Genomic DNA, 11,940 nt, shown 5'->3' with positions numbered 1-11,940 from the left:
GGCTACAGTCATTTACGTGTAAGCCAAGCTTGAAACACAAAGACCTATGCTCAGCAGCACCAAGAGGTTTTGTCATTATATCAGCAATTTGTTCACTACTCTTCACATGTGTTGTCTTCAATAAGCCGTCCTGCTGCTTTTCACGAACAAAATGGCAATCAACATTTAGATGTTTCGTTCGTTCATGGAAGACAGGTTGTAAGGCAATGTGCTCTGCTGCAGTATTGTCACAGTATAGGGAAATAGGCAGGGGCACCTGTACATGGAATTCAGCTAGGAGTCTTTCCAACCAGACTATCTCAGATGTTGTATAGGACATGCTACGATATTCGGACTCAGCAGTACTCTTACTTACAGTTACTTGTTTCTTTGTCTTCCAAGAGACCAAACTGGACCCTAGGAAAACACAATACCCACTAAGGGACCTGCAACTAAAGGCACAAGTGGCCCAATCAGCATCTATCTGAGTATGCTTGTAGAAGAGTTGTTGTTGATGAAGAATAAAACAGGCCAGTGTTGACAGTCCCTTTCAAATACTTAATCACATGAACAGCTGCTTGATAGTGTGTATCTCTAGGTTCCTTGACAAACTGACTGAGGTGCTAAACACTGTAGGATATGTCTGGCCTTGTCATGTTAAGATATAACAATCTGCCTATCAAACGTCTGTATGGTTCAGGATCTTCCAAAATTAATCCCTTGTGTGTGGACAACTTCAATCCTTTTTGCATAGGAAAAGCTACTGGTTTGCAGTCCTCTAAACCAGCATCCTTAATGATATCCAATATGTACTTCCTTTGATTGACCATAATACCAGTAGAATTTCTGGCAACCTCAAGCCCTAAGAAGTACCTCATAGGTCCTAGGTCCTTAATAGTAACCTTATCATGTAAAAGTGCTTTTAGAGAAGAAATATCATCAAGACTGTCTCCTGTTAAAAGGACATCATCTACATACACTAGTGCAGCAAGAAATCTTCCTGTACTGGCATCAGTCCTAGTAAACAAGGAGTAATCTTGCTTTGATTGGACAAAGCCAACACTATTCAGAAACTTGGTTAATTCTAAGTTCCACTGCCTACAGGCTTGTTTAAGCCCATAGAGTGATTTTCTTAATCTACATACTTGTCCCTTCTTAGCCTTAGAATAGCCTTGTGGGGATAGCATATAGACTTCTTCCTCTAAAAAAACCATGTAGGAACGCATTATTTATATCAAGTTGATGCAATGGCCAATTTTTAATAGCTGCCAATGCCATCAACACCCTGACTGTTGCAAATTTTGCTACTGGGCTAAAGGTATGTTTATAATCCTTATTCTTAACTTGATTATAGCCTTTAGCAACTAAGCGTGCTTTTAATCTTTCAACAGTGCCATCCGGTTTATGCTTTACTTTATAAACCCATTTGCTACCTGTAGCCTTCTTATTAGGAGGGAGTGTTGTAAGTTCCCAAGTCTCATTTGTCTCTAATGCCTTAAGCTCTGCATCCATGGCAGCCACCCACTCAGGATCAGACACTGCTTGTATATATGAACTAGGCTCAAGTTGTTCAACAACATTACACAAGTATAACAAATATTGCTTATCCAGCATGCGCAACTCATTAAGAACTTTAACATGTAGAGCAGTACCCTTAGGCAAGTTAACCTTGAAGCCATTTAACAAAACTAAAGGTTTTCTCATTCTATCTGACTTCCTGACAGTTTGTGAAGATCCAATGTCAGTCTGAACCAAATCAACAGAAATATCTGTTGGAGCCACAGTTGTGGTTGCAGGATTAGACACTGCTGTAGAAACTAACTGATCAGTTAGATCAATACTATCAGCTGGATTTGTAACAGTCTCAATATGAGTCTGTGCATTTCCATTTTTATTGTTGATTTGATTAGAATCAAGTAATAAATCAGATGAAATAGCATTTATAACTAATGGTAGACTAGAATTTTTAGTGTCTTATTTATAAGGATAAACTGATTCTTGAAAAATTACATCTCTATTAGTGAAAATAACCTTTTTATCTAAATCATACAATTTATACCCTTTTTTGCCATAAGGATTGTAACACCCCCTAATACCAAGGTACCTTACAAAGGACTACCTAAGCATGAAAAGCTGTTACCATCTCGGTTTCCCGATATTAGTATATCAAAGTTACAAGTTCCAAACAACATTTATTAAAGTATAAAGAGTTAGCGAATACATTATCTCAGACCAACTCAAACTAAAAGTGTAAGGACTTCAATACAACTGAAATCAAAGACGGTTAAACTCGTAACGGTGGAAACTAGACTCGAAGTGATGACTCCCCATGTCTATCCCATAGCTAAACATCTGCATTACCTGTCATATCTGCTCACCATCCCCGAATGGATCACCGCAGGTTTTACAAAACAACAACACGGGGTCAATTACTGCATAATTCAAATAAGACAAACAAATAGTGTAACCGGCTGATCATCCTCCATCCCCGGTCTCCCGATCTCACTCAGTAACCGACTACACACCGAAGTGTGTAGCCCTGCCAGATTACCCATCGCAACAGGTAATCCTCGCCGCCAGTGGGTGACCGCAGCACATCCCCACCTAGTCCAGCTCATCAACGAGCGACTAACAATCCCCGTCCCTTAATGTGCACATCCCCTCCCGTGACGGGTTCCACGGAGGGCAAACTAGGGTGTGAAGCCACTCCCGCAAGTGACTCCACCACAATCACACACACAGCATCACAGCTGTCACAACACCACAACCGTCACAACACAACCACATCAACACCGTCACCACAAAACCTAACCTCCGATAATCAGCAGATAACAATCATACACAGTACAATCACAATCTTAAATCAATTAACGATGAAACCGAGTAGGAAACCCTACCTTTTCGCAATCCGCTATGCTGCAATTAATCATACAAATGCATAACAAATACCACATCGTCACCTACAACAATGGTAATCAACAATCAACACATATATGATGAGAAAACCCTAAACCCCCAAATTAATCCAAACTAGGGTTTGCTAATTTATAAGGACAACAATAGATCAATAAAGATAAGACACTTACTATGACGACTGACACGAAATATGGTGCTAGAACCCACAATCGATGACCTTTGCCTTGGAATTGATGAAGATGATTAGAGGGGGAAGAAACGTAGTTTATGTTTTTGGAAGAGAATGCTTTTAGAAACTGACAAACGATTATATAAATAATCTCTAATCATTTTAATCAAAACCGCGGAAATAATACCCGACAGACCGGATACTCGGTCGAGTATAAAGTATACTCGGCCGAGTACCCTCTACTCGGTCGAGTATTCAAGATACTCGGCCGAGTGTTCTGGCGAGCCAAACAGGCTACACGACACACTCTACTCGACCGAGTAGGCCATACTCGGTCGAGTACCAGCCTATAAAATCCATAGTATTACAGTCTTCCCTCCTTAAAAAGAACTTTGTCCCCGAAGTTCCAACCCAACCTATGAAACCTGGACACCTAACACTAGGTCTACCAACCACACTTACTTCCACAACATGACTCACGATATCGTCCCAACTACAGCATATACTCTCAATACTAACTCCATAATATTACCAAATAACCACAATATAATGTTACCAACCTTGTCTCACTTCCATAACACTCACTAGTAACTCAATACTCAGACAATCCACCGAACAAGATCAACCATCAAGACGGAATGTTACATTCTACCACCCTTAGAACGAACTTCGTCCTCGAAGTTTACTCACACACATAAACATCCTCACACAATCCGTTAATACTATCGAATTTTACTCACACTCCTAAACGTCATACTACTACGAACACTGCCATTACCTGTATTAAAATCAACCATAACACGAATCCATCCTTTACTCTACACCAACACTCAAACTTCCAAATGTGCTATAACATGTACAACCATCAAACTCTCTTTTCCCTCTCTACACCTCTTAAGATAAATGTTACGTCCTCGTAACTCACTAATACTAGGTCCTTTGTTATACCTCCCATAAACCTCATTACCATCTCATGACAACGATAACCCACTACAACCTTAAGACCTACAACCATTCCTATATCCAGGGCTCTCTTTCTCTAACAGTTCTCGTGCCTCCAATTATTCTGTACTCCCATAACATATATCATAAAATCCTCAGTATAACCACTACTCCATATCTTTTACATTACCACAAAATGACATACTTCTATATACATATACACTCATCTCCGCAATCTTATCTCACAATCCACAATTGTTACACATACTCACATTAGCTTCTCAATTTCATCTCCTTTATTACCACAAATCTCACTCTTAACTTGACATGATGCTAAGTCCCAAAACTCCGTACTTGCTGTCCCAAGAAAAGGTGTTAAACCACACGTAGTTCCAGTTCAATATCACACATGCTCCACTATTCTCTTGCCACAACTATGTCCACCAATGCCTCATCTAAAACAAGGTCAAAGTACTCCAAAAAATTCTCATAACGGTGTCCCATTAACAGAATATTACTTTACCATGACAATAACAGAACCATACCCAACTCTCTTTCATATCATACTCTATACAAACCAATAGGAACATACCCATACCAACACTGGTAAGAAACATCGGGACATAACACAACGGTCTAAATGCCCCGACCGACACTGACAAGAAATAGCAGTAAACAAACAACGATCGATGACAACACGAAAATACTCGTATCACAACACAAATTACTGTGCACAGCGCACAAAACCACATCGATAGCCATCACAACTTTTACAATCTCATAACACTGACTCAGCACAACCTCCTTGACCACAAGACTTTCTTAGAACTGCTCTACCAAATCACGACGCAGCACATTAGACGAGATCACAAATACCAACCTTATGAATATTATTCATACCATGACTCTTGAGGCCGGAACCTCACAACATTACTTACAGATATCATACATCCAAATATAAGTATAACATATGACGCGGAACACACATATAACGACTCGTAACTTATCACGCCACACCATTACTCGTGAGGCCAGGACATCACACAAAGTTTTACACACCTCATGGACCCATAATCGAATCTAACTAGCCAATCCTCATCACGTAAGTTACCACTTGACAATGAATACCTCTCATCCGGACTTAACTCAGGTGCCATTCATAACATATCCTCCCATACAAACAATTATCACCCCTCCGGCAAAGGTAGCCATAACATCAGTACTCAACTTCCAGCGAACACCTCATATATCCACATCTTATACTCCTTCACAACCAAACATACTAATAACCTCCACAAAATCAACCTCATTAGAACAACTAACTTCCCTAAAGTAACATCATCCTCAACCACAAGTGACAATACTATGACACCAACATCCTCCATGTGACTACTCTCTTACTATCACTTCTTAATATAACAATTCGTTTCCTCTCTTTGGTTATCATCCCAAATAACGAACATCCAATCCATCAATAAAATCTACCTCAACATTATTCCCAATTCTATCCTTTATCATATCGTTACCTAACTCTCCATCAAAATCTCAGATCGTGCAAACACTCTACAAGCTTCTCATTCCATTAATTCCTCAAAACTCACGGCTAACATGTCGTCTTACTCTCCTATATAACCACTAACTCACACCCTCTAGTGATGCTATTATACATTTCCATAATTTCCTACCTTCAAGCTCCTTAACTCCGGTCAACATTCTCTCAACTTACTTCTATCCTTATTTCCCCCCTTTTTTTACTCAATAATACCAATTAATAATTCATCTCCTTTCTCTTTCTACCTAACTCTTTAGTAATTTGTTTATTTTTCCATAGCTCCACAACTCAAATTCCCTTAATTCATATCAATATCTTATCATTCTTCTTATCATTTATCCTCTCTCATCTTGCTTCTCACTCCCCTTGTCACCATCAAGTCCACACACTAACAGTTACTCTTCAATTAGTCGTATCTCCCTTTTGTATCTCTAGGAAACCAAAAATTTACCTCATACTGTTAATTTCCCAAAGAATTACACACTAGGCTCCCCCTTGATATTCCAAATTCCCAAACTCAGTCACTATTTACAAACTCACGTCGCGACATAACTCCATCTACGTTCACTATATACCCCTCTACTTCATCCCTCTAAAGCAACCTTTCATTACATATATCCTTAAGCAGCACAATCTTAACCGTCTCCCTTCCATAAATCCTTACACATCTCAATTTGCCACTATTCGCATCCCTCATCTCGATCTTTCATCCCCACATTTCTTTACCCTTATATCACTCTTGCCCATAAACACTGACTTTTATATTACTCAACACACTACTATATCACTCACCAACATGTTCCTTACCTTGATTAGCTCATCATTCCTCCCTTTCCTTTTTCCACTATTCCTCACAACCATATCAACACATGTCTTCCTTACCCAACACATGTCCTTCACAAGCCGGAATTCTCCTTGTCATAGCCTTTGGTAACTTACGTATCCAGACCGTCACATATATAAAAGAACGCTTTAAGACCCAAAACATACATGTGTACACACGCTACGACTCGAAACAATGTAAGAACATAGCCACCGACTCAAAACAAAAGTAAGAACACAGCCACCGATTAAAATTAAGGTGAAAATATAGCCACCGACTCAAAATAGCCGCCCACTGAGGTACTCGGTCGAGTACATAGCATACTAGGTCGAGTACAGGATACTCGGTCGAGTAACTATATTACTCGGCCGAGTTTTCAACTCCAGAAGCGAACATAACTATCACAGAGGATTACTCGGTCGAGTATTGGGAATACTCGGCCGAGTAGCCCTTACTCGTTCGAGTATTACTTTACTCGGTCGAGTACCAACACAATTCCCAGCATCGTCCAGCTTACGTAAAACAGTCATATCTCACTCGTTACTTGGTCGTTTTGGGCGTGTGACCTATCGTTAGAATCGTAAGAAGACAAGCTATCACCTCAACTTGTAATCACAGCCATATCATTTCTAGAACTCGACTTATGACAGTTTTAAGACAACTCTTTCGTAATCGATCTTCATACAAATCAAATTTTCTAAACACAAACAATTTGAACATGCATAAGGCAACAACAACAACTCAATACTTCAAGAAACCAGTACATAGATGCACTTTTATCATACTCACATGAAAATTAAACATGACATAAACTTACGATAACATATTTAAGCATGAAATTCTATATATTATGCATCGCTACCCAAAGTTAAGCATATTACGTCTTACATCTGAAAGCCACATAGTAAACACGTAACATGCCAATACTTTTCACGCCAAAACCGTTTCAACGGATTTCACACATCAATTCCATCATGCCTTTCTACCACTTTCACAATGTCGTTCACAGATTTTCACACATTACACCTTCTACCACATGTTCCAAGCATTCAATTTCGACACACCACACACATGAATCAAATAAACACACAAAATAGTCCCCCCGTGACCGGCTTGACTTTGTGAGGGCCATAGTGCGACTCCGGGACATCTCCCAAGTCTTTGCGGTAGCTCCAAACAACTCTCCCCGGGTTCATTTTATTTAGACTCCCTAAGTTCATTATGTTCATTTGTTTTAGGTGCCGAAATCTTCGGCTCTGATACCACTTTGTAACACCCCCTCATACCAAGGTACCTTACCAAGGACTACCTAAGCATGAAAAGTTATTACCATCTCGGTTTCCCGAGATTAGTATATCAAAGTTATAAGTTACAAACAACATTTATTAAAGTATAAAGATTTAGCGAATACATTATCTCAGACCAACTCAAACTAAAAGTGTAAGGACTTCAATACAACTGAAATCAAAGACGGTTAAACTCGTAACGGTGGAAACTAGACTCGAAGTGATGACTCCCCATGTATATCCCATAGCTAAACATCTGCATTACCTGTCATATCTGCTCACCATCCCCGAATGGATCACCGCAGGTTTTACAAAAGAACAACACGGGGTCAATTACTGCATAATTCAAATAAGACAAACAAATAGTGTAACCGGCTGATCATCCTCCATCCCCGGTCTCCCGATCTCACTCGATGAATCGACTACACACCGAAGTGTGTAGCCCCGCCAGATTACCCATCGCAACAGGTAATCCTCGCCGCCGCGATGGGTGACCGCAAAGACATCCCCACCTAGTCCATCTCATCAACGAGCGACTAACAATCCCTGTCCCTTAATGTGCACATCCCTTCCCGTGACGGGTTCCACGGAGGGCAAACTAGGGTGTGAAGCCACTCCCGCAAGTGACTCCACCACAATCACACACACAACATCACAGCTGTCACAACATCACAGCTGTCACAACACCACAACCGTCACAACACAACCACATCAACACCGTCACCACAACACCCAACCTCCGATGATCAGCAGATAACAATCATACACAGTACAATCACAATCTTAAATCAATTAACGATGAAACCGAGCAGGAAACCCTACCTTTTCGCAATCCGCTATGCTGCAATTAATCATACAAATGCATAACAAATACCACATCGTCACCTACAACAATGGTAATCAACAATCAACACATATATGATGAGCAAACCCTAAACCCCCAAATGAATCCAAACTAGGGTTTGCTAACTTATAAGGACAACAATAGATCAATAAAGATAAGACACTTACTATGACGACTGACACGGAATATGGTGCTAGAACCCACAATCGATGACCTTTGCCTTGGAATTGATGAAGATGATTAGAGGGGGAAGAAACATAGTTTATGTTTTTGGAAGATAATGCCTTTAGAAACTGACAAACGATTATATAAATAATCTCTAATCATTTTAATCAAAACCGTGGAAATAATACCCGACAGACCGGATACTTGATCGAGTATAAAGTATACTCGGGCGAGTACCCTCTACTCGGTCGAGTATTCAGCATACTCGGCCGAGTGTTCCTGGGCAGTAGCCAAACAGGCTACACGACACACTCGACTCGACCGAGTAGGCCATACTCGGTCGAGTACCAGCCTATAAAATCCGTAGTATTACAAGGATAACCAAGAAACAAACACTTTCTGGCTCTTGGTGCAAACTTATCCTTATGAGTTATAGGCATTGAAGCATAGCATTGACAACCAAACACCCTCAATTCATCATATGTTGGAAGTTTTCCAAATAAAAGCTCATGAGGAGACCTCCAATTAAGCACTTTCGTAGGCATCTTATTAATTAGATAAGTAGATGTCAATAAGCATTCACCCCAAAACTTTGGAGGAACATTGGATTGAATCTTAAGGGCTCTGGCAGTTTCTAACAAGTGTCTATGCTTGCGCTCAACCCTGCCATTTTGTTGTGGCCTACCAGCAATGCTACTTGAAAAAACTCAGTTCCATTATCAGATCTTATGACCTTAACCTGTTTATGGAACTGTGTCTCAACATAAGCTATGAACTGCTTGATCAAAACAGGAACCTGAGTCTTATTCTGAATTAAAAAAAGTCCAAGTATTCCCGGAATGATCATCTAGGATAGTCAAAAAAAGATGTTGCACCAGTAATGGAGGCTACTTTATAAGGGCCCCAAACGTCTAAATGAATTAATTCAAACAATTTCTTAGCATAAGAAGAACTTCTTGGAAAAGGAAGCTTATGATGTTTTGCCATTACACACACTTCACAAAAGAAAGGCTTAGTAGCTTTATTACAAATAGGCATATGATGCATTTTATTGAAACTGGTATGACCAATTCTAGAATGAAAAAGAAAGCCATCTACTGACTTTGCTGCATTACATATACCACAAGTACAATGTTTATAAGAACACAAACTAAAAACTGATGGAGTAATCACTGTTCTATGGCCCTTGATCTGGCTAGTATCCAACTTGTATAGATCACCATGCCTTCTAGCAATAGCAATTAGCTTCTTACTGAAAAGGTTCTGAAATAGACAATTAAATTTTCCAAATGAGATATCTAAATTAGTAGATGCTGACACCAATTTACCTACTGATAATAGGTTTTGTTGAAAATCAGGGATATAAAATACATTGTGCAATATTAAATCATCTGACAACCAGACTTGGCCAGTTTTATAGACTGTTTTAATTGTGCCATCAGGCAACCCAACTAAAACAGGTGTTCTTAACTGTGTAACATGCTTCAATAACCCTAGGTCATGTGGTCAGAAGCACCTTATCCACAATCCAAATAGAAGAATTAAATTTAGAGCTTGCAGTAAAAGCATAAGATGAGGACTGACCTGCAAAGTTTACTGACGATTTAAGAAAAGACCCAGAAGTATGTGGAACCTGAGGTGTAGACTGAGCAGATGCATCAGAAACAGCCATCAGCACACCCTGAGTAACAGAATTGATGATGCCTTGATTCACATCAGAATGCAAAGTAGTCTGAAGATTTGCTGGTTGTGAAGACTGAGGATCAGAAGCAGGTTGACCATCATGTAAAGGAGTAACAAGCTCATACTGGGAGTCCTGATCATCTTCAGAGAGGGTATCCAAATTATTAGCAGAAGGTCTGGTGTAAACATTACACTACAAAGAAAACGCGGCATAGTGACGAGCATACCGACGGAAAAAAGAGGCCGTCAGAAAACACGGGTTACTGACAGATTTTTGACGGAATTTCCGTCGGTATCACTTCCTGACGGAAATATCGTCAAATGTAATTGGCGCGTTGACAAAGTCAATGGCGCTAAAAAACATGTGACGGAATATCCATCAGTATCCTGCAATTAGCGACGGAATTTCCGTCGTTGGGACTCACATGCTACAGTGCATGCCAGTTGTAAGTCATTTAAGATATCTGACGGAATATCCGTCAGTAAAGCAGAAAAACTGACGGAAATTCCGTCATATGTATCAAATTTTCGAATCCTCTGTGTGGTACAGGCTGTCAAAATAATTGACCCACTGACGGAAGTTCCGTCAGTAAAGCAGAAAAAGTGACGGAAATTCCGTCAGTAGATCAATTATTGTGACCTGTACAGTCACTTGCATTATTGTTCTGATAAAGTTGCTTATGACGGATTTTCCTTCAATAAAATAGGAATACTGACGGAATTTCCGTCAGGATTTCTATTTAACCGACGGAATTTCCGTCAGATCACCCTATTAACTGAAACACGCGAACACTTTCTCCTCACTTTAACAAATTTCCCCCAAATCAATTAAAAATCATCCCCAACACTAACCTCCTTAAAACCCGACACCACCACCACCCTCCTCCACTTCCGGCGCCACCACCACCACCACCACCACCACGCCGTCGCCGTCACTATAAGGTAATTATCTTTATCTTTTCTTCCTCTTTCCTTTATATTTTTCCTTCTCCTTTCTTGTTTTTAATTTTTTTTGTCCACAGCCTTGCCGCCGCCGACCGCCGCCCCTGCCGGTTCCCTTGTTTTATTTAATCCTTCCTTTTCATTTTTTTCCTTTGTCAAGTTAATTAGGTATTTCTCCTTTTAATTTTTTTTAATTAGTTTAATTGATTTAGATTATTAGTTATTGTTTTAATTGTTGTTAAATTATTGTTGGTGTTGATGCATGTTGACTTAGGATAGAAGTCAATTTTGTTTAAATGTATGTTGTTAAATTTTAATGTATACATGTTGACTTCAGATAGCTATGTAATTTTATTGTTAAAAATTTGAATTATTGTTAATAATATTTTTAAAAATTGGAATTTTTGTAAATTAGATTATTGTTAAATTTTGTTAAATGTTAATTAGAATAGTTATGAATTAGACTAGATATGTAAAATGAAAAATAAGTCATGTTAGTTTTTGTTAATTGAAAAAGTAGTCATTGTTGTATATTTTGTTTTTAATATTGTTAAAATTATTGTTCATATTGACCTAGTACCCGTTCAAAAATTACTCACTAGGGGTAATTTTTGAATAGTCCCCGTTTTGGGACTGCCT

This window comes from Silene latifolia, chromosome 3 (assembly GCF_048544455.1).
Source record: "Silene latifolia isolate original U9 population chromosome 3, ASM4854445v1, whole genome shotgun sequence".
Classification (NCBI taxonomy): Eukaryota; Viridiplantae; Streptophyta; class Magnoliopsida; order Caryophyllales; family Caryophyllaceae; genus Silene; species Silene latifolia.
The sequence above is the reverse complement of the archived record's forward strand: the minus strand, read 5'-3'. Positions refer to the sequence as shown.